Genomic DNA, 22165 nt, shown 5'->3' with positions numbered 1-22165 from the left:
GACGTTAGGCGGGCGGGAGGCTCAGCGTCACTCACGTCGACTCGGTCTCCTCGGTCGTGTGTCTGATCCTCTCCTCTCCGTGACGTGTCCAAGCCTCACCGGTACTAACTTAAGCTTAGCGCGTCAGGAACCTTATCTTATACCCAACCATTTCATCGTTTTGAATTTTCCCAAAACAACCAATTTGGAAAGTTGGAAAAATTCATCTTTTGTTTTGGTAGTCGTCGCATTGTAAATAAAAGTTTTCTTCTGTGTATAAAGTATTAGAGTAGGTTTGAGACTATTCAGAACTTAGTGAATACGCTGACAGATTATTGTGGGTGTATTTAATTCCGGATTAAAGCCGTGGAAAGTGTAGTACGCGAAGTCGCAGCTCAAGCCGGCCGGTCTCATTTACATCTGTCAAGTAGGTGAGTATTCGCTCCGTCTGCTTTTTAATATCCGCTTTTCAAGTAGCTCTTTTTACTAGATGTCTATAATTTTATGTCAAAGAAAGTAGTAGTTTTATTTGCATATTTACAGCACTTTAGAGCGTCTCAGTTTTTATATTATACGTTACTAAGTAATTTGCAACGCTTTAATAAATTCATAGTGTTGCTTGTTGAAATGAGAAATTTTAATTAGCGACCGACACTCGAGGGAACGAATAAACAAGTTTATCTAGTGCAAAAACTTTCAACGAGGTTTAAAAATATGTTTTAATTAAACCGTGGATTAACGTATTTGTCATAAATAATTAATAATATTTTTCTTGTTTCTTGGTTTTTAAAATTATTTATTTTAATTATTAAATTTATTACAATAAATTTAGTAAAAATATAGAACTGAACCATAAGTGCGGGTAATTTTCTTTATACATGACAGCTAGAAATGCGGAATAGATTTTATGACTCGAGCCTTCTTTAACATTGATATCAATGGACTTTTTGTACAAATACGAAATTTTACATAGTTCACCCCATCTCTTAGCCGAATTTATTCCATTGGAAGTACGCAAATATTAAAATAATATGCACAGGTTTTACACTGAAATACATGCGCACACACACCGATTCACACACACACAGTCACACATACTTAATGTCTTATAAGACTTGTGTTTGATTAGTTGTAACACTAAACCTACTTTTTCTCAAAAAACTTTTTTAAATATGTACCATGTACCACTAGTGTGGGGAATAGCGATATATGAATTTGTCATAACCTATTTGTCATAAAATAAGTTTTTACACGCTTTATATTAGCTTCACCTGTATGTATGTATGTATGTAACCGACTCCTTCGGACTCGATTTTGACCCACTTTAAACAAACAGATTTTATTCAAATTTGCGCACCTGTCAAAGATCGAAGACAATGCAATAATCCGAAAAAAAAAAAAAAAATTTAACTAAAAAATAAAAAATAAATAATACTGGTATTATTGTGAAAAAGCGTGGGTTGCTCTATAGACGAAAAATATGGCACAGAGCGCCCCACGCTTTTTAACAATAATACCAGTATTTTTTGTTCATTACCATTTTCAGCCTAAATAAGGAATTATTTTTCACTTTTTAGTTTGATGTGCTTTAAAAGCGTGTTTTTTAGTATTTTTAAACTATTATTTTTATTATTTAATTTATTAGGTAATACTATGAACATACCCGGTACAAAAGGTAAAAATTATGCTAGTGGTTGGCGTCACAAAAAAAAAATCCAATTCCCGATAATGTAAGTACTTTGAATATGAAACGTAACTCATGTAACAATCTAGTTTTAAACAAGGCCTGTAAATCTTCAATATTTTGTCACGCATCGTATAATTATTAGATTAAGTAACGTTTTATGAATAAGAATTATTACAAAAGCACTTTCTACGCGTCAAAAAGTATCAAGTAAAAGTATTTAGGCTCAGAATAGGCTAAGATTATCTTGTTTGACTAAATTTAAATAATCACCAATCACACACATTCACAAAATACCTCACAAACATTGTGAGTATTTGGAATACGTTAAACGCAAATTCGTATAAAGTACAGAAATCTGATCAGAAAATTTTCAATAATTTTTTTCTTTTTAAAACGGATCGGCCTCAGCCAGCAGCTCAATGATAAAATTTGTTCATAACGTTCAAGTTTTACGAGTTGTTAGGATAAAATTCGTTATATTTTTGCTTAACTTTTTAAAAATATCGTATTGAACTTAATATTTAATACTTTTAAATATATGCACATTTTATCCTTAGCAAGGTTTTCAAACAAACCTAATTTCCCTCAGTTGAATACATTTCATAATCAATTTTCCGAAAATTGAACTTTGTCCATTACAAATTTTAAATGAAGTAATTTTGTTCTCTAAGGTTTTCCAATTGGGAAACCGCTTATTGAAAAGCAATTTTCTAATTGTTAATATCAAAGTTTACAATGTATTTTCTTTTTTGCATTGTTAAAATTAATTGAATTTTCTCAAAAGAAAATGTTTATATTTGAGATTCTATTTAATGCCGCTACATTGTGGTATTTGGTTTTGTACTCAATAATCGATTACATAATCGAGCACAAAGTGCTGAAGAGGGAATATTAGAATATTAAAGATAAGGCAGTGATTTCCAAGCTTTTGCCATGCCCCCTTAGCTTTTCTAAAATTGTTATGATCCCTCCCCCCTCTATTCAACATACATAATTTTTATATAAATAATTGAATTGTTCACTTAAGAAACTTAAATTATGCGGCTTAGGAAGAAATTACTAGTAAATTGTTAACGAAAAACAGTAAGTAAATTTTTCAAAACATAATAAAAAAGCGAAATTCAAATTCAAAATAATTTTAATAAATATATGAATACCATTAACATTACATTTAATCCACGATCCAGCTTTTTATTTAATGACCCGAGGTGTCATATTTCACAACTTTACCTTAAAGGGGACATAATAAATTCAGAGAGCACGCAAATAACTGCCCACCTAACGCTCACACATCAGAGTTATCAACTTCTGAAAACAGAACAAACGCGTCTAAACTTTGTCCTTTAGGGCCACGAGTTAAATTATATACGCCCGGGGTCGCAAAAATTGAGACGTATTCTTCTATAGGGACTGAGAGTTATTGTCGACCTAGATGCTGCAAATATTCTCTCATTGTGATATTTTATTGAATATCGGTTGATATGTACTCTGCTTTATGACGAGAAATCTTATTGACATGTTATTGTGTGCAGGGATGTGATAAATATAATGCAATGCTACTGAAATTCAAACCAACTATTTCGTATTTCAAACATTATGAAACAAATTCGCGTGTGTTCATTTTATATTATCTTTATTTCTGTTAAAATTTTCGCTCACGATGAACGTTAAAGTCAATATCAGACAACTACCTGAAAGTTATGACTCAAGTACCTACCTACTTTTGACAGCCTGTGATCTTTAAACTTCCTTTGGTAAGCTTTATAGATCTTTTGATTGATTCATCAAGTTACACTTCATAACTGAAATACTATTTCGTTAGACAGCTGCAGTACTTATGTTACCAAATTCTGTTAATTATTTTTAGATTATTATATTTGAACTTTAACATTTCTTTGAATTTCGCATCGCACAACGATATGTTATATAATTATTTTTTTAACGATTTGAGACTTAGTAACCACTAACTTAGTAATGCGTTGATATGTTGGGAAGCGTATTTGCTGTTAAACTGGTATATCATGTTCAGAGAAAACTGCTCGGAATTGAAAGGCACTTTTCTATAATGAACAAGAACATTAATTGTTTTCCAGTTTTTATTGCAAGCAGAAAGTTACAATTTTATTTATTTATTAAACATTTAAATTTAGTTGCTAAACCTGAAAAGTAAACTTGTGAAATAGTTATCTTGGTAACCATATGGTATAGTAGTTATTATTAAATTAAAAATTAATTTAATTATTTTTTCTAAGATTTCTTTCAATCTAACAAGAGAGGCAACCCAAGATTGCATATCTGTGTAAAGTAACCTCCCAATGGGAGGCTTTCTGTATGTTTCAGGTCAAGTTAGTGTCAGATGTAACGTAACTATAGTAAAAAACTTTGGATATCTAACTGTCTTCATATATGTGCCTTCAAATCAACAATATTGTATCGCCGGGAACTTAAGTCTTAATCTCCGGACTATGCGTTTTCAATTAATTTACAGAGGTGGAAATCGCATGCACAATAAGACATAAATTTCTTAAGATTATGGACTCTCATCACTTAAATCAAGATGCTCAGACCAAGTCTATAAAATGGTCATAATTCCAAGATAATGACTACTTAATTAGGCCAACCTGCTTTCGAAATACTTTTCTTGAGTTTTCATCACATCCAAGTTCGAAGTGAGTTGTAAAAGCAATTTTACTGCTTTCACATCATAAAGTTTCAAATGCGATGAATTTTATATTGATCAGTTGGTCGCTTTAGATTCTCAAGAAAGAGCGAGGGTCGAGTGCTCTGTATTGGGTCAAGGAAGAAATTTTTGAAGAACCTCATAATTATTATATGGATTTTACCAACCCCGCACTTTCTGTTTGATCTCTGGCTTTGGGTAGAAACGGGGATTAGGGATATATGTATGCCGAATATAATTAATTAAATAATACTCTCGATCGCAATTGAGGCTGTAAGGTTGTATGTAACGGGGAAAAGGTTCTTTCTTATATTTTGAAGATTTTAAGACTTTCATAAATCGGCCAATATAGTACTTTTTTTGCTTCAAGATGATTTTTATCCGTTAATTTGTTATAAAAAATAGCAAGATTCGTTCTTGGTTTTGCGTCTAAAGCCTTTTGACAGACAAAGAATAACATATTTATCCTCAATCTCTGCTCTATAGCTTTCGTAGTTCGATTCGTCGTCTAAGCTTTTTACTTTAGATTCTTGAAGGTTTAATAGGAATTATCAGATAAAAAGTGTACTAGGAAACGTAACGGTAAGGGCGGGTTATCGAGAGCCTAGTATGACAGTGTCAACAACCTGTGAAGGCTAGGTTTGGACAGGTTCTCAGACACATCCAAGCTTGCGGTACATTCGTGCTAACTGCTAATAGATTCGATTAACAGAACACACATCTAAACACTAGGCAACAAAGTTGCAAAGTAAGGCTGAGAAACTGTTTTTTAATAGTTTCCGTCTGACTTTACCCATAGTGGTATAATAGTCATATCTTTATAACAGAAAACAAATTGTTTGAATCTAGTTTTTGTATCTTCAGTATGGTTTTTAGTGGTTCATTGGAAATAAGCAATTTCGCTGATCACGATTTAAAACAAGCACTTGAAACTTCGAGTAATCTAACTACTTCACGTACTCACTTAAACGAAAGACATTAATATACTAAAACCCTGTTCTTGAGATTGACAGAAGAATAGTTAACTATATATTTGTCTATGGTTTTTACATAATAATTCTAAATAAACTATAACACTATGCTACATTTGACGCCTTTCTATTGTTTTTATAAAATTATATTTTTTCACAATAAATAGATTTAGAATTTTGAACGCCAATAAAGGATGTATGAAACATATTTCGGATAAAAAAGGGGATTGAAAATAACCGTGTTTCCGCATGGACAAGGCGAATATTGCATTTTCACTCGGTTGATGTGTCGACTGCATGCTAAATAACTTAGCAGGCTTCGGGCGAACGTAGTGTATTGATTTGAGGTATTTTCACTGTTTGCTGCTAGACTGATTATTGGGGTATTTGGGTCACTTAGCAATAATTCTAGATCTAGCGAAATAGACATCACTTTTTCATAAATCGTGTTTGGTTGAAGTGTGTCATAATTGAAAGGTAATTTTTGTACCGATATAGCGCGCAATGTACATAAAACATATTTAAATTACCGTTTATAATTTAATTATAGTATTAAAAACTTTTTGGTAACTACTATACAAATATTGCGTATGTGAATTAAACTTTTGTACCTTCAGGCTGACGAAACCTGGCCGTAGGGCATCATAAAAAACTAAGAGTGTAAAACTACTTTAAAAGATTATTGGGTAATCTTCCTGACTTTCGTAAACAAATAAAAACAAAAAAATAGAGAGTTTACATTATCAATTGCATTGACAAAGCATTTGATAAACATATGTATTTATGAGTTCCTAGGTCTATTAGCAAATAGCGATTTTTGCTAGTTTTTCGTCAAAGGGCCGGATATTTTCGTCAGTTGTCAATTGAGCACGCGTGACTGGCCTCTTTCAGGTTCCATTCGCGGTTCACTGCCGTCGCGGGATCAAATCTGCTCCCAAAAGCTGGAAACGATAATAATACAATTTTCATAACTTCCGAAATGTGTGTCATTGTTTCCTATAGTTATCAAGTTTTGCATTATAACTAAAAATATATATACCTGTAATATATATTCACCTTATATTTTGCTTTTATATTAATAATGTTTGCGATTGATAGTATGTACTTATACAACTAATGCTTTAATAATAATACGAGGAGGTTTAAAAGTATTTTTTTATTTCTAAACCATATCGCCTTAGTAACTGACAGTGCGTACAACATAAATAAAATAAAACAATGGCGCTACTACCTTTTTAGTTCTAGGCCTCAGATTTCTGTATCTGTTTCATGATCATTTGTTAATCTAATAGGCATGTTGGTGAACAGCCTTCTGTGCCTGACGGACGCCCTCGACTTTTTGGGTCTAAGGCAAGCCGGTTTCCTCATGATGTTGTCGAGCGAATGTCAAATGCGCACATAGAAAGAAAGTCCATTGGTGCACAGTCGAACCTACGACGTCAGGGATGAGAGTCGCACGCTGAAGCCACTAGGCTAACACTACTCTACAACATATTCTAGATTATATTAGTAGGGAAACAAATAATTATTACATCTTGTTCATCATTACTTATCACTTTCCTACTATACACAACCAAAGCTATCTATAGAGTTAAATACGCTGTTAATAAAATTTATTAATAACTATAGTATTTTCTTACTGAAAATCAAACAAAATTATACGTTACATGCTAGGTAGATTAATAAATATCACAATAGTCCGTCGTTGCTGTCTGGGACTGCGGCCAAGATGTAAGTCACTACCGCGTTCACTATCAGTTGCAGGTTAAACTTATTTATATCACACATAAATCGTCATTGTTATTAATCATTGGCATAATTATTCTCGAAATGACGTTTACAAATGCAAACGTTAAATAATGCATGGTTAGAGCTGCGCCTGATGCGTAAGTTCTCATGTCATTTTCACACATGTATATATTTTTTATATATTTTATATTTGTTTATTTGTCCGCGTTTTAACATGTGTGATGTGTGAGCATCAATGAAATAAATATCGAGATTACAACTCTTTCTTATAAGCCACGGATTTCTGTTTCATGAGTTTTATAGGCAAGTAGGTGATATCTTAGCAGCTAGGCAGGTGACCCTTATACGTTTCAATCAAGGCGATATATCTGTTGCTTTTCTGACACGGTGGTCAAAAGTACGGTAAAGTAAGTTGAGGGCCACATTCTCAACTTCTAGACATTTACTTCCTTTAAAAATGTGAAATAGGATGGTAAAAATTACACACCAGTGCAGTGTATAGTAACATACGAATTACCTATTGTACTGTGCTTTTGAACAAAATTCGCCCAAAAAGGCGTTACGTTAATATTATTAGTTAAGCTAATCTATTTCAAAAGTTACATCATTCTCTGAGTTGATTTCAATAAGTCAAAATATATCTAAGGATATTTTATGTTTCAAGGCGCAAAATTAGCCTCATCGTAAATATTCGTTCGAATTGATACGAAATGAGATCACCTGTATTTTCCATTAATGTTACATCTATAAAAAGTTCTCAATTGCTTCGCAAAATTCTGTAATGGATTGCTTCGCTCTTCCTTTTAAGAGAATACGGCTTTTAATACAGATATAGGTCTGAGAATGTAATACATTTGAGAAATTGAAGTATAACGGGTTGTGACACGGGAAAATAACTCCGGTTTTCTAAACGTATTTTTTGTTTTATTTTTAAATCATAACTAATATTTGATAGAGATCTTAAATAAAGTGGATATTTATTGTTTATAAAGGTTTTTTTATATAAGTAAAACTATATATGCCTAAATACAATTGAAATAACTGTTTAGTACTCAAAATTACCCATACTAGTCCCGTGAAAGTTATAAGCAAATCCTAATCTTAGAAATATATTAATAGCCATCTTGTTCATAGCAAGGGCAAAATTTCTAAAACAAATAAAAAACGAAAGCCTTATATGTAGTTTATAAGGAAGAACAAAGAGAAACGCACGATTTTGACAAAACAAAGACTGCATCTGATTATTTATTTGATTCCTTACCCAGCAATGGAAGCTTGAAATGTATTTTACATACGCATATTTAGAAATCCAAAGGTGTCGTTTAAAAAAGCACATTTTCCGAAACTTTTAACGGTTAACGTTTAAGGTTTTAACGTAAAGCGGTTTAGTTGCGTCCAATAAAATTGTCAATCAAAGCTTAACGAATGTCCGAACACAGGCTGTTGAGAATGTTACTACTACATAAAGTGTTCACAGAGCTGCACTTTAGTTTGCGATTTCCTGACTTATGGGCAGAATAAATTGTTGTTTTTGTTAAAAAATATTATCGAATTTTATAATACTAATCCTGTGAAAGTAACTTTTTGGGAAAATCTTGAATAAGAATAAATAGTGTAAAAATAAAGTCTTTAAAATTAATAATAATTAAAATATAACGTGTAGTTATTGGTTTTACTAGAATATAATAAAACTATAGGCTATTTAATAAAAACAAATATAAAATGCCAATTTTATACTAACCATATAATCATAATATTAAAAAGTTTAAAATTATGTAGAATATCAATTTGATTTGCAATAGAATAGAATAAATTTACATAAGGCCGTGAGGATTATGAAGTGTTAAGTCATCCAGTTGGACAATTTACTCTCGACATTTCCCGCCAGGCTTGCCCTGTCCTCCGATATTTGTAAACAAGCACTTAGCGTCAGTAAACGTAAACTGTTTCCGGACTAATTTCCCAGAGATGCATTAAAAGCTCACAAAGCTCGTTCGAGCAAAGTTCGAGCATTTTCCGACAGCAATTTTTGCTTTTCTTTTGTTTATGCATACAATATCGGTAGAGGTATTTAGTTAATTAGCAAAGATAAAATTGCAAATGTTAAAAATGTTTTCATTACTAAAACGTTTATGGAAAGGTTATGGAGTTTACAACTTATAATAAATTCAAGATTATGCACCGCTTTCCAATCTTTGAAATTCCTCATTTTTATGCCTGGAAGATGCCGTTAAAGTGCGGATAAAGCCGGGATTGAGTTTCATTGAGTTTTCAGCGTGTCTGTGATGCAGCGGGAATTTCTAGGCGTCTCAATATCACGCGAAGTGAGCGAGTCTACGATCGTCGCCTTCGCGGCTTCGGAGACCCAGCGCATGCAGAATTCATTGTTTTCTAATAGCGATAGTTCCTTAAATAAACGTTGAAATAACTTGAACATCGCGTCTTTCATCCGGTATTCAGTTGAAATATTTGAGAGACTGAAAATGCCTTTCTCTGAAGATTGAGAATGCAATTTTAGAACCAAGCTTAAGCTTAGACATAGTTATATTAATATATCGTATAGAAAGAAGCTGTATAAAAAATGTTTGATTGATATTGTCAAGTATTCAATAAAGCAAACTCTTTTGTATGCATGTGCGGTTTTAATAACGCGATGAAGCGCTTCTAGGACTGCCTAATTTTTCCTCTCCTACCTGCGAAATTTGGGAAATGCCATAGCATTTTCTAGGCTTCACGTGTGTATTCAGTATAACAATGAGACAATATGTCGGTTTTGTATGTAATCTGTATGAACATAAAACGTTGTACTCAAATCTATGTATTGCCAAAAATATATAGATTTGTTTATTTCAGGTATAATATGATTCTAAAGGTTTATGTATGGGGCGGGGCATATACAGTTTATAATATAAATTGAAGGTTTTATAATATTAAAATTAAAGACGTATTTTTATTAGTTTGTGCGCCTTCGTAGTTAGAACTCATGGCGTAATAGCACCGAGCCTAATTTCGGTACTCGTTGGGTACGCAATGACGATTTGAATTGGGTGACACCTATTGTCTATGGTGTCTACCATTGGCCACACAAGACACCTACGAAATGGGGGTACGGAATTTCACATATTTATCTGTTAAAATTCTTAGCTACAGTTTTGTTTTCTGTTGTAAAATAATATTAATTCCCTAGTTTCCATGAACCTTCTTACAAACCTTGTTACAATTTCTTATTAAAAAAGCTGCTTCAAGGTCATATAAATTTTAATAATTTATCTTGCGTATCATTACGAAAATGCTATTATAAATAATAATGTTTTAGTTATGTCCATGCAAACTTCACAACTATGTTTTCTGCATGCAGCTTCTCCTTTGAAACTTGTGTTTATTTTAAGTGCACTGACAGGTCGACATTAGCTTTTTAAAGTTAATAAACTCGACAAACTTGAAAAGAAAAACTTGGAGCTTACGACAAGGCGACAACAACTTACATATTTAGTGTTAAATAAATGCGATAAAGTGTAATTATATCGCACTTGGTGTTTTCATTTATTGACATATTTATATACGCAGTACCAAACTATTTAACTAAAAATCGTGTCTTTGTACATAATAAACTTTTTCCTTTTTAAAATTATTCATTACAACATTTTAAATAACTATATATTTTGATAGACATAAAAAGCAGTAAAGCTGAATTGAATAAATACAAATTGAACTTAATGTATTCGTATTTCGCAAAAATATTGTTAGAATATTATTAAATGTGATTTTCCTTTACGCGAGGGGAGTCAACCATCCGTATTTACAGCCCCTTGTTACTTGAAATTGACTTTCCTATAACAGTGATTGATGGGAATGCATTTGTTTTTCTTTCGATAGTCTATTAAACTTCACCTGGGTTGGAACATCAACCACGAAGGTATTGCACGCCATTTTATATAATCTATAATATAAAATGGCGGCACCATTTTAACGTCACGTATGACTTAAATATTTATGGTTTAAGTTGAAAAAAGATATGAGCCTCTATTTTTATGTGTTCTCTGTGTTAGTGGGAGTAGAGGCCACTTTGAAAATTTTTTTTGGTGCTTATAATTGCTATTAGAGAAAACATAATACGTCTTTTAGAAGGATATTAAAAATGACTAAGTTACATATTTTTGTATGTTGTATAATTTTTTAATGTATCTGAACCTAATAATATTACACGCTACTTTTATTACTGTGAGGTAGTATTACATAGTTTTCATGGAAATACAATCTGCGTTTCACAGCGTTTCAAAGGCTTTAATAAAATTCTAGTGTACTTTGATTTCAACACCTCCGCAATTCAGCTTTGAGAATCACATGTCAACTTTTCTATTATACCCACTGCATTATTAGTTCTTGCATTCTTGTTTTACAATGCGTTTTCCGTGATGTCTCACGCTCGGTACTTTGAAAAAATTATCTGTTTATTTGAATGATTTAATTTATTTTAATTTAATGAATATATTTATACAGATTATATTTCGTCTCGCAATAACGAGGTCAAATATTCCAATTAATTTTTTAAAAATGTGTGTCTCATATTTGAACTCGTATGTGTGTGAACACTGAATGATATTTATAGTCCGTTAAAAGGTATAAAGCATTGTTTGAAACCTCATAATTCCTTGTTTCTTTTAATCAATTAAATAACTTCAAAAATCCCCAAGGTACTTCAAAAGAGAAGTTTAAAAACCTGTTTACAATTTGACGTGTAATGTAAAAGCATTCATGTATAAACATATTTTAAACGAATAATTGTTCATAGATATTTCACTGAGAGCAAACACAGGACCTCTATACAATAGTATTGTTTGGTTAAACGCTCTAATCCAAGGGACGATAGGTTGGAATTGAAATATTATTATATATCTTTCGACCGTTCTAGAAATACTATAGGTATAACATTTTAATGAAGAGACGTTTAAGACCCAAATTTTTGTTATAAGGTTAAACGTTTGCTGACTTATTTTTTATAGTACACATTAAAATATATAGAGTAACTGTCTGAATATCTATTGGTATCTAAGTATTTTACCATTTCACTTGAATTGCCAGGCATATTATGTTGCATATTATATAGGCAGGTTATACCATACATTTCTATGTATGTCCCAAGATTAGCTTTACACCGGCTAAAAATCTTACCAAATTTAATTCAAGACGAATGAAGCAACAAAATATATATTGTATGAAAATATGAAAATTGAGCTCGACTCTGTTATTTCAGATGTCAAGTGAAAGTGATTTTCGCAACAGAAATTTGGTTTTATTTTGTTTTGATATAAACTTTGTTGGGCTTACTTTAAGCGATTGTTTATCAGATATTTTTGATTGATTTAAAACACGAGTCAGAACTATAGTATGTGAGTTGCTTTAACAATATGTATTTTATTAACCTGTTGCACATAATCAATGAATGAATAATTTGTATCACTCTTAAGTTATTCCATTAAGAGTCTATATGGAGACAAACAAACGACAAAAAAGTTATATTAAATAGTTATTAACCAACACTATTATTTGAGCATATCCAATTTAATACTCTCCAAAATACATATTTTATTGTTCTATTTTAAAACGAATGTCCTCAAAATGCGAGTAAACTTGTCTAGTATTTAGTTGTAGCACTTTTATATCAACAAACAATACAGCAGAACAATAGCATATTAATTAATAAAACACGTGTTGGAAAAAGAAAGATCGCTCATGAATAACAAATTCAGTATGTATCCTGTTACTCGGCATTGACTAACGACACACTCCAGCATCCACCCCGTATCACAACTACTTCGCATACACGAACCCTTTTTATAGGTCATCAACCTGGGCCTGATGTATCATAACTAGATATGATCTTGTCTCTAAATATCATACATTTATTATTAGACTAATGCAAATAAATACGATTTTTATATTCATTTAACAATTTTAAAGTAGCGGTATTTGTGTGACGAACTAAGGTATAAAATAAAGAGAAATGAGATATGCTACGACTTAAGGTTTACTTTATGTTTTAACAAGGAAAAGTTGTAATTAGTAAAGAAGTATTCGCTATACTTTATGTACAGCGGTACTGGTACACATTTAAGCAATACTTCTCTAACGAATACAATAGACAGTTAAATACACTTTTTACTCGACCTTTGGAGTGCTAAACAGAAGGCATAGTCTGCGCGAGGTATGTTAACAATAATGTTACAAATATATTGTTGTTAGATTTACATTGCATTACATTGGTGCAAGAAAAATAAAATAAAATTTTTGATGTGAGCACTTATAGCAAAAATAACATACACGAAGAGCAACTATGGATATCCAGACCTAGCTCGTTAATATGGATACCGATGAGGTTTAGCCAAAAGGCTCTGAAAGGAGGGACAAATGGGATGATAGATAAATTTATGGAAAATTAATAGACCAATAATAAAACTTAAGGGAATGAGCAATACTTAGTTGATTAATGATTTAGTTTTATTAAAAAAACATATCAGGAAATTTCATAGCATTAAGCCGCGTTAATACGAAGAAAATCACGTTAATTTCCAGGAATTTTAGATGCGTGGAAACCGCGACGTGGAAATGACGTCGTGCGGTGAACAGCCACGTATAATGATTCGCATACACCTCAACTTACCTCATTAGTATACACTCACTATTTCGTAATGTATTGTTGAAAGTCAGGATACATTACCTCATAATGGTAATCATTAATTAAAAGGTTTTAATTATCATTAAAATCCGAAAAATCTGTTTTAACAATAAAAATAGTACAGTCTAATATAATAAATATTCAATACTTCTTTAATTAAAATTAAAAGTGATTTTATTAGTTAAAAGTATGCATTACAATTTGGCGTAAAAGAAAACTGTGTAACAAAACTATATAAACTGTACTCACAATAATAAGATGTACCTTTTACCAAAAATAATAAATTTAATTTTAATTATTTCAACTTTTTACAAAATACTTTTTATTAGTTATAAACAAATCATCCTTGTAAATTTGGTTAGTAATGCTATTGCTATTTGTCAAAATATTATTGATGCAATTAAAATATAATAAAAGCATGAAATGCATAAAATTGTCATACCTCGAATATCGCACAATAAGCCGCATATCAATTTATTATAATTAATTCAGTTGTTTGATTAATTACGTCCGGTTTCAACGAGAAATGTGTCGCATCATTAGCCATTCATGAGACGAAAGCTTTTTTGGTCGCTTTTTATGTTACAGTTTTTGCTTAATATTACACGGAATAGTGCGGAATTAGTTTCCTTTACATTAAGAAAAAATGTCAGTTCCATAATGTGTCATAATTGATTAGTTTTTACCCAAACTTAGTCCAACAACGGTCCAACACTGTTTATTTTATTGACACACTCCGATGTTAATCCTGCGTGCTCCTACGGTTAAAAGGTGTCGTTTTAAACAAGGGGAAAATAGTATATCTTATTAAAAACATCGACGGCCACATAAGACTGTTCACCTACTTAGCTATAGAGAAAAAAATTCAGTGAAACAGATAGACATATCAGGCCGTGCCGGGTTATAATGTCATTGAATGTATGTACTACGCTATTACCAATCAATGGTGCTTTAGAAATTGATACTATGAGAAACTCGCTCAAATGTATTTCGAACGTGTGTACGTATGTTATTCGCATTCCATCAGAACACCCATTTAATACCAATCTATGCACGCAGAATAGATGGTAACATTGCCAGCCAGTATTTATTTTTGCAATTTTTGATGGAGCGGTTGAAACGCAGCTTTTATTGTTTGTAAATATAAAAAAGCTTTTTGAATCCTATCGTTAGATTTTTTTATAAAAAGTTTCAAATAATTTTTGATAGAATCAAACAAAGGCCTGCTAAATTATTAAACCAATTTGTATTTCGAAGGATTTTAAAATTAATTATGCTTAAAAGAATGTATAAAGGTTTATCTAGCAACACGACTACTAATGTGTTCTATACTCTGACTTATCTCTGACTTTTAAATCATTATTATAATAAATGCAACGGCGCCATTCTTAAACTGGTATTTTGACCGGCTAATTACGTTACCTAAGCGTAAAATAAGACCTTCTTGAATTAAACTTGCTACAAGACACATTTACTTCGCCTACTTTGAGAACCATTTTCAAAGATATACTGAGTTTTATTTTGAGACTATTCGTTTGTCACATTTGAACTGTTAATCAAGCATTTAGAAACCAATCAAAAAAATTTTCAACCTATAATGTCTGTGGAAATGACAACGAAAAATATTACCTTTCTTTATCGGATAGTCAATATAAATAATGTATAATATAATGTAATTTTCTGAATAGAAATTAGAATGATGGACGTTTAAAAAAATTTATATTAGGTACAAGCCACACAACCCTCCCTTCACACCACTTCATCCATCTGCTAACAACGTTTGCAATATTAATTATGCCAGCTCGCCGTCGGCTTGATGTTTCGGGTTAATAACAGACAATCTAACGCACAACGGATTAAATAATACATCCATCACTACTTAATTAGAACTTGATAATCATTTATGTGATTTCTGGAATTACCAAATGATCGTGGATTTTGCTCCTACTCATTTATTAAACGCCTAAATCAATTATGGAATTATAGTAGATATTTTCTTCTCTACCTTTAGACATTGTACAATCAGCACTCGAAGTGCTATTGTAGTTATTTTAAGCCAGCAGTTTACTTTAGTTTAAATTTTGGTATTTTCTTCTTAAGATGAAAAGTACGTTAGTCTTAAAATATAAGGTACTACCAACAATCGTCTATACATTTCGTTGCATTGCCACAGTAATTTTATTGATGCATCAATAAATTAAGACAAATGCCTTTTAGAAAATTAAAGTAGTTCTTTATTGTTAGGCGTTGTTGCTTACGACTCCTTAACGCATTGAATAAACTAGCGCACGTGTAGCGGATGTAACAAGATTGATACATTGCGGGATGTGGATAAGGCTGTTACCGTGTCATGGGGCGATTGCTGTAGTAGGGTTTAGTGGTGCAGTAGCGAGTATATAACAAAACAGTCGCGCATAATTTTTATCTTTGCATTATATCCATGGATCCAGGTTTATACAGTGCGTATAACCCGCAAGTCCTTCCGAGGAAACATAATTGCTTCAGTTTAAAATTAAAGTTCTATATCAATGGAAGTTGTCGTATTATCAGTACTAGATAGCTTGAATGAATATGATATTCATAATTCTCGATTTACGACATGAAAGGCGTTTTTTCTTACATTATTGAAACTATTTGTTCGTTTCAGAAATTCAACATAAATAATATGTTTTAATTTGCGATGGCGCTGCTATGAATCAGCAATCAAATGCACGTAATTTCAAAGTATTTAATTTTTTAACTGTGGTTTGTATTGGTTTAATTTCTTTAACAATAACAACAAATGATTTAGTAATCGCGGAGTGACAGTATGAATTAAACAAAATTGTATTTTCGAAATATTTTTAGAAATTTAAGAAGTCAAATATAGTAGGATATTTTAAACTTTCCTTAGTTTGCTAACCTTTTGACCTCTTTATTTCTAAAAAATAAATCAGTCTTATTACAGTACAGTAAGCTTCGTTTCGGAATACATACTTCTATGGGGACTGATGAGTATAAAATTGCTTTAGCATGAAGAATTTTCATTTTTATAGTGGGATATTTTTATAATACTTATCCTCGCTTAGGTTATAAGGCATCATAAATTCTTTATATGAATATAAACGAGCTTTATATGTTTTAATATATTACATTATGGGATAACTTAGGACAAGAAAATATACCTTAAATCTCGCTATTTGTTAAACATAATGTTTGATATAACATACTAATAAAACACCACCTTCGTAGCTCAGTCGTTAATTCAGATGTCATATTAGTATCCTGAGTTAGTTTTCTGGTTAAACAATAACACAGATTCACTTATCTTTAAAGTAATCTAAGAAACTTTTCAAAGAAACAGACATTAGAGACTCACGGGAAACAAACCCAAAATTATTTAAGAAACAAAAATTTCGTTTACACTTTTAATTGTATTATCGTGAAATTCACTTACGTCTATTCTGTCACCAGCGTATTAAAATCAGGACAGACTTCATCAATTTTGAGAGTCATAATTTCTATTTTGTATGGTGACACATTAATCAATAGAGAATGATTAATGAATGCCAGCGATCCCGATCGTCTGATGGATTAGCCCCCATATGGTTGTGCATAATTTTCTGAGTGCTGCCACCTGGGCCTTTGTTTTGTTACAAAAACTTTGTCTTCATTATCATAATCGGATATTAATGTGGCTCCATGTTTTCTCCCCTGGAGAGGTTATTAGGTCGACGGACACTTTATACAGTCTACGTTTATAAGCATTATTACCACTTGAAAGAATTACAAACACTAACATTATTTTTTCGAAATTTGTTAACCATTTACTACAAAGCTTGGCTCTAATTGGTAAAAATTTCTTACTTAAAATCACTTAATCATCAATCTTGAAAACCTAAGTTACAGGCAAATGAAATATTTCAATAAATATTTCTTTTATTCCTGAATATTATACCAAATTGATACAATATAAAGTTTGAGTACAGCCCTGCGATTCTGTAACTCACTTTTCGAACTCACACAGCGGTTTTCGCATCGGCGGTCGCTCTCAAATCAGTCGTGAAGCAGTCATTTTATGATTTGGCATTCTGATAAACAATAAACTACAAGCTCCCATCTTTTCAGAATGCCAAATCATAAAATGACTGCTTCACGACTGATTTGAGAGCGACCGCCGATGCAAAAACCGCTGTGTGACTTCGAAAAGTGAGTTACAGAATCGCAGGGCTGTACTCAAACTTTATATTATATCAATTTGGTATAATATTCAGGAATAAAAGAAATATTTATTGAAATATTTCATTTGCCTGTAACTTAGGTTTTCAAGATTGATGATTAAGTGATTTTATCTAATACAATTTGTGAATTTGCGTTATTTTTAGACCATCAGTATAATGGCCAGAATCCCCAGGTAGCGCTGGATCATCAGAGGACCTGCTGTAGCTAAAAGCCATTTATTCAGAAGTTCATTTAGATGTCTATCAATATGTCTTCCTTCTTTACAGCTGCAAAAGCCGAATAATAGTTTTCATTACGATAATAACTTACAATATACTTTATTATACCTTCATAAAAGTGATTAAATAAACCTGTACCCAACAGGGAATTTCCTATCTATACATTAAACAAATATAGTGATTTTGTACAAAGATAACAACAACAACATATTCGGGTAAATTTAAAATCTGTTGAAAGGAAAATGCGGGTTTTTCTATCCCAATGTATTCAGTTACCGCTAGTGGTTAGCTCGCTGGAGATTGGCACCCTCTAAATCCGAACAAATCCCTCCTACAGGAGCCTTTCGTTTCAGAAAAAACACAACCGCGGGAAAATAAAGAAAACATCTTATTATCTAGCACCTTTTTATACTGACGTAGCAGATAATGATATGGAGGTACTGTTTTTGTAGATAATAATATGTCAATGTGTATCGTGTCGCTTACTATAAGACTTTATATAGATATTTATTTAAACAACTAAGTATGTGCGCTACAATTATATATATGTAAATATTACTAATAAACAAGAAAAAAAATCGTATTCCTTTTATACAGATATTTTATTCCTCGAGACAGTTTCTTTTAATATTTTAATTAAATACATTTTATTAATGAAAAGTATTCGATGAAGTGCAATTAGTCTGTAACACACATAATAAACAAACATTATAATTGTATTGCAACTCTGGTAAAACATCATCAATACAGCGTTTTTTACTTGAAAAGCCTTAAAATTCAGTGACTATAAAGCATTAATTACACAAAAATGGAAAACCAACAGAACATAAGCGTTATTAAACCCCTGAATACCTTAACAAAAGTAAACAAAACGAAACAGTTATAGCAACTAAATTTGGTAGCGAAGTTATTCACGCTACAAAAACATTAAATAGGTACACTTCAACAACTTAAAGTTCAAATAACGAACACAAAACAGAGTGTATGAGCTGGCTTGAGACTGAGAAAGCTCGTTATGTGTATAGCGAAAACTGCGTCATTCATTGTTTCGTAGACGCTATGCAAAGCGTAGGTTTCCTTGCGCTCGACTGGTTGCTATACAATTCATCAAGCCGTGTCGACAATGAAATGTATCCTGGCTTCCATCAGTCAACAATTGAACGCACGTAACCTGTAACGTAAAAGCTTTTTGGAATCGAAAGTGATTACGTGTTAGACAATAGACGGAAAAATTTCACGAAAAACTTAGATTTATTCGTGTCATTTTTAATTTCCTTGTATCGATAATTTTGAAGAACAATGTCATTCAGAAGAATTTCATAACATCGTATAGCTATTAATTTAACAATTAAATTGCATTCATGCAATTTTTTACACAGACGGGCTGTGTAAAAAATTCGAATAGAAACAAAACGTCCATTTTTCACACAGAGTGAACAAAAGCAATCAGCCTTGTAGAACATGGGCTATAATTACTATAACTATGCCTTTCTCGCAAGCAAGTAAAATGCCCGAGATTCATTACGCACACTTAGAACGAAATTAAACCAATTAAAATTTTTGCTATTTTCTTTAAAATTTTAGTCTCATAAATATTTGTATACAGAATGTTATGGAAATGATATTCTACAATAATTAAGGAGTATATTCGACGAAGTAGTCCAATTAGCAGAAACATACGCGGCTGTTTATTCAATCATTTAAATTGCATTTTTCTTATTGCTTCAGGAAAATATGAAAGTCTTTTAAATTTTGAAAGAATTTTTACCAAACAGATTCAGCTTTCAACTCAAGTCAAGGGTATAAAAAAATATAAACCATGCATTTGGTAAGAATTTTTTTTTAGAAAAAAACATACACTTCTCTACTAAATATTGCTTTATCTATATAATAATTTCATGCATTTTTTTATTTAAACATCTCTCTCATTTAAACATAAAGGAATTTTGAATATTATACTATGAATAGACAAACTATCGATTAAATATCATATATAAAATTCAACATAGATACAAAAAACTTATTACAGGTTATACAGATACTGATAAGCAAAGACGCAATAGTTTATGTATGTTGTTTAGGAACTGTAAATTGACAACTTGATGACATTGTTAATATATTTGCTGAACTCATCCGCTAATTTTGCAGCCTATTACCGCTTAATACAGCCTCCAGTGACATTTGACCTAGTTGAGGTACTTGACGTCATGTCCATGTTCATTGAGAGAGTGTTGTACCTCATAATTAAACAAGTGCTGGATGCCACTACAAACCCTTATTAAATTTACGCATAACATCATTTCATGTAGAATATATTACGGAATATTTTAATGTAACGGTCAATCTATAGATCTACTACTATGTACGATTTAAAATAAATGGTCATGATTTCTACCAGTAAGGCAATAGGTACGCTATGAACAAAAATATTTTTTTCAGCCACCTCAAGAATGACTAGTGCGTATTAATTTATATTCATAACAAATTAATAAAAAAACTCATATAACATGAATAAAATAGTGTAACTTTTGGTTCACCAAAGGGGAAAGTTCGATTAAACATTAACGTATTAATTTAGTATGGGTTCAAATATATTGAGCGTATAACTTTATGCGCGTTTAAAAGTTAATATGACTCAATATCCAATCGATACGACGCTATCTAAAAGTCAATTACTAAAACCCATTGGATAAAACGTAATGTCCTTTAGGAATAAACATGGAACGGTGAAACCGGAACTTAAAAATTCATATGACACAAATATGACTTGGGTCGGAGGTCACTTGTGCACCATTTTACTTTTATGTCATGTGTTATTAACCATAAAGATTTAGTTATCATAAAATATGAAAGCTTCATATTTGCTATTAAAATATCGTTGTTTACATAATAAAACGAAGACATAAAAATAATACGTATTCGTTATATAAAGGTTATTTAATATAAATTTGATTCTGTTTTCGTGTTCCTTTTTATCTCAATAGTAGTAAAGACAAGTGGTTTCAATCAACACATAGGTAATTTTTATCAGACAATAGTAATAAGCGAAAACTCTGATTCAAGATATGCTCTATGAGCTATAAAGCATATTTATATCAGCGATACGTACGCTTGTGGATATTCTAATAAGTGATTTTCAATTTCGGGATAACGATAAAACCGACATCGGAAGGGCATACACTTGAATACAGCAAATAATCATCAATATATTTTTTAGACATAAAACAATAGAACTAATTAAGCACTTTAGTGCTTAGTGCTAGTGATTTATTAAAACAAATTACCAAACAAAAGAGGTATGACCTAAAACATAAGAACAAAGTTAAATGTGAAAAGTACATCTAAGAAATTGAACAGTTAAAGTGCAATGATTGGGTGCAAGTTTCTCTACCTATTAGTTACTTGCTCGTACTTATTTAATCAAACGCCTCTCGAGTTGCATTCAACTCTTTTGGAAACTTTTGATTAATTTCGATATCGTGCACTTTATTTTCATTTCAGTTCATCTGAGTTTACCTTCAGTAAATTAAAATAGGTTTCTGTTCATCGTGCCCGGTCGTGTTTGACGAACGCGTCGCTCTGTTTAATTAAAAATTGTTCCAACGATTAGGCACACCTCGTAGTAAATTGGATTTCTTTCCGTCTCATTAACGTGATAATGGCTTATATATAGAAAGACGGAACTGTACGTAAAGTAATCAGAAATATCTTCTTACTTCTATAGCTCACGTTGTAGCCGCAGGGTTCTTGATGAAAACAAAACCTGCCGTAAACATACAGCTTATTTGTAAAAGAAACCTTACTATAAAAACACAAAATAAGCGGTCTATAGTAAAGAGAACTTCAAAAGTCAAATTGAATTAGAAGCGTTTGATATTTTTATTGAATGATTATAAATTTAGAATGTAGTTCATATCTGTAGACACCAAGCGTCTTTGTAAACATCACTAGGTGCGCTAACCTCCCTAGTGTCTGCTATTATAA

At 31.6% G+C, this 22165-nt stretch overlaps 1 protein-coding gene across 8 annotated transcripts in view; it reads left to right on the top strand.

Moving 5' to 3' along the window:
• Positions 1–22165, top strand: part of LOC125063785 (poly(rC)-binding protein 3) — a 114920-nt gene continuing 92755 nt past the window's right edge. For 3 of the 8 annotated variants that reach the window (XM_047670418.1, XM_047670417.1, XM_047670415.1), the window contains exon 1: positions 1–410. The gene's annotated coding sequence lies outside the window, so the exon portion shown is untranslated. The remainder of the gene's footprint in view (positions 411–22165) is intronic. The other 5 variants (XM_047670419.1, XM_047670420.1, XM_047670421.1 and 2 more) reach the window with 5 other exon arrangements.

The sequence above is a fragment of the Pieris napi genome, chromosome 3 (assembly GCF_905475465.1).
Source record: "Pieris napi chromosome 3, ilPieNapi1.2, whole genome shotgun sequence".
Taxonomy (NCBI): Eukaryota; Metazoa; Arthropoda; class Insecta; order Lepidoptera; family Pieridae; genus Pieris; species Pieris napi.
Note: the sequence above shows the minus strand (reverse complement) of the source record. Positions and strands in the feature narration are given on the sequence as shown.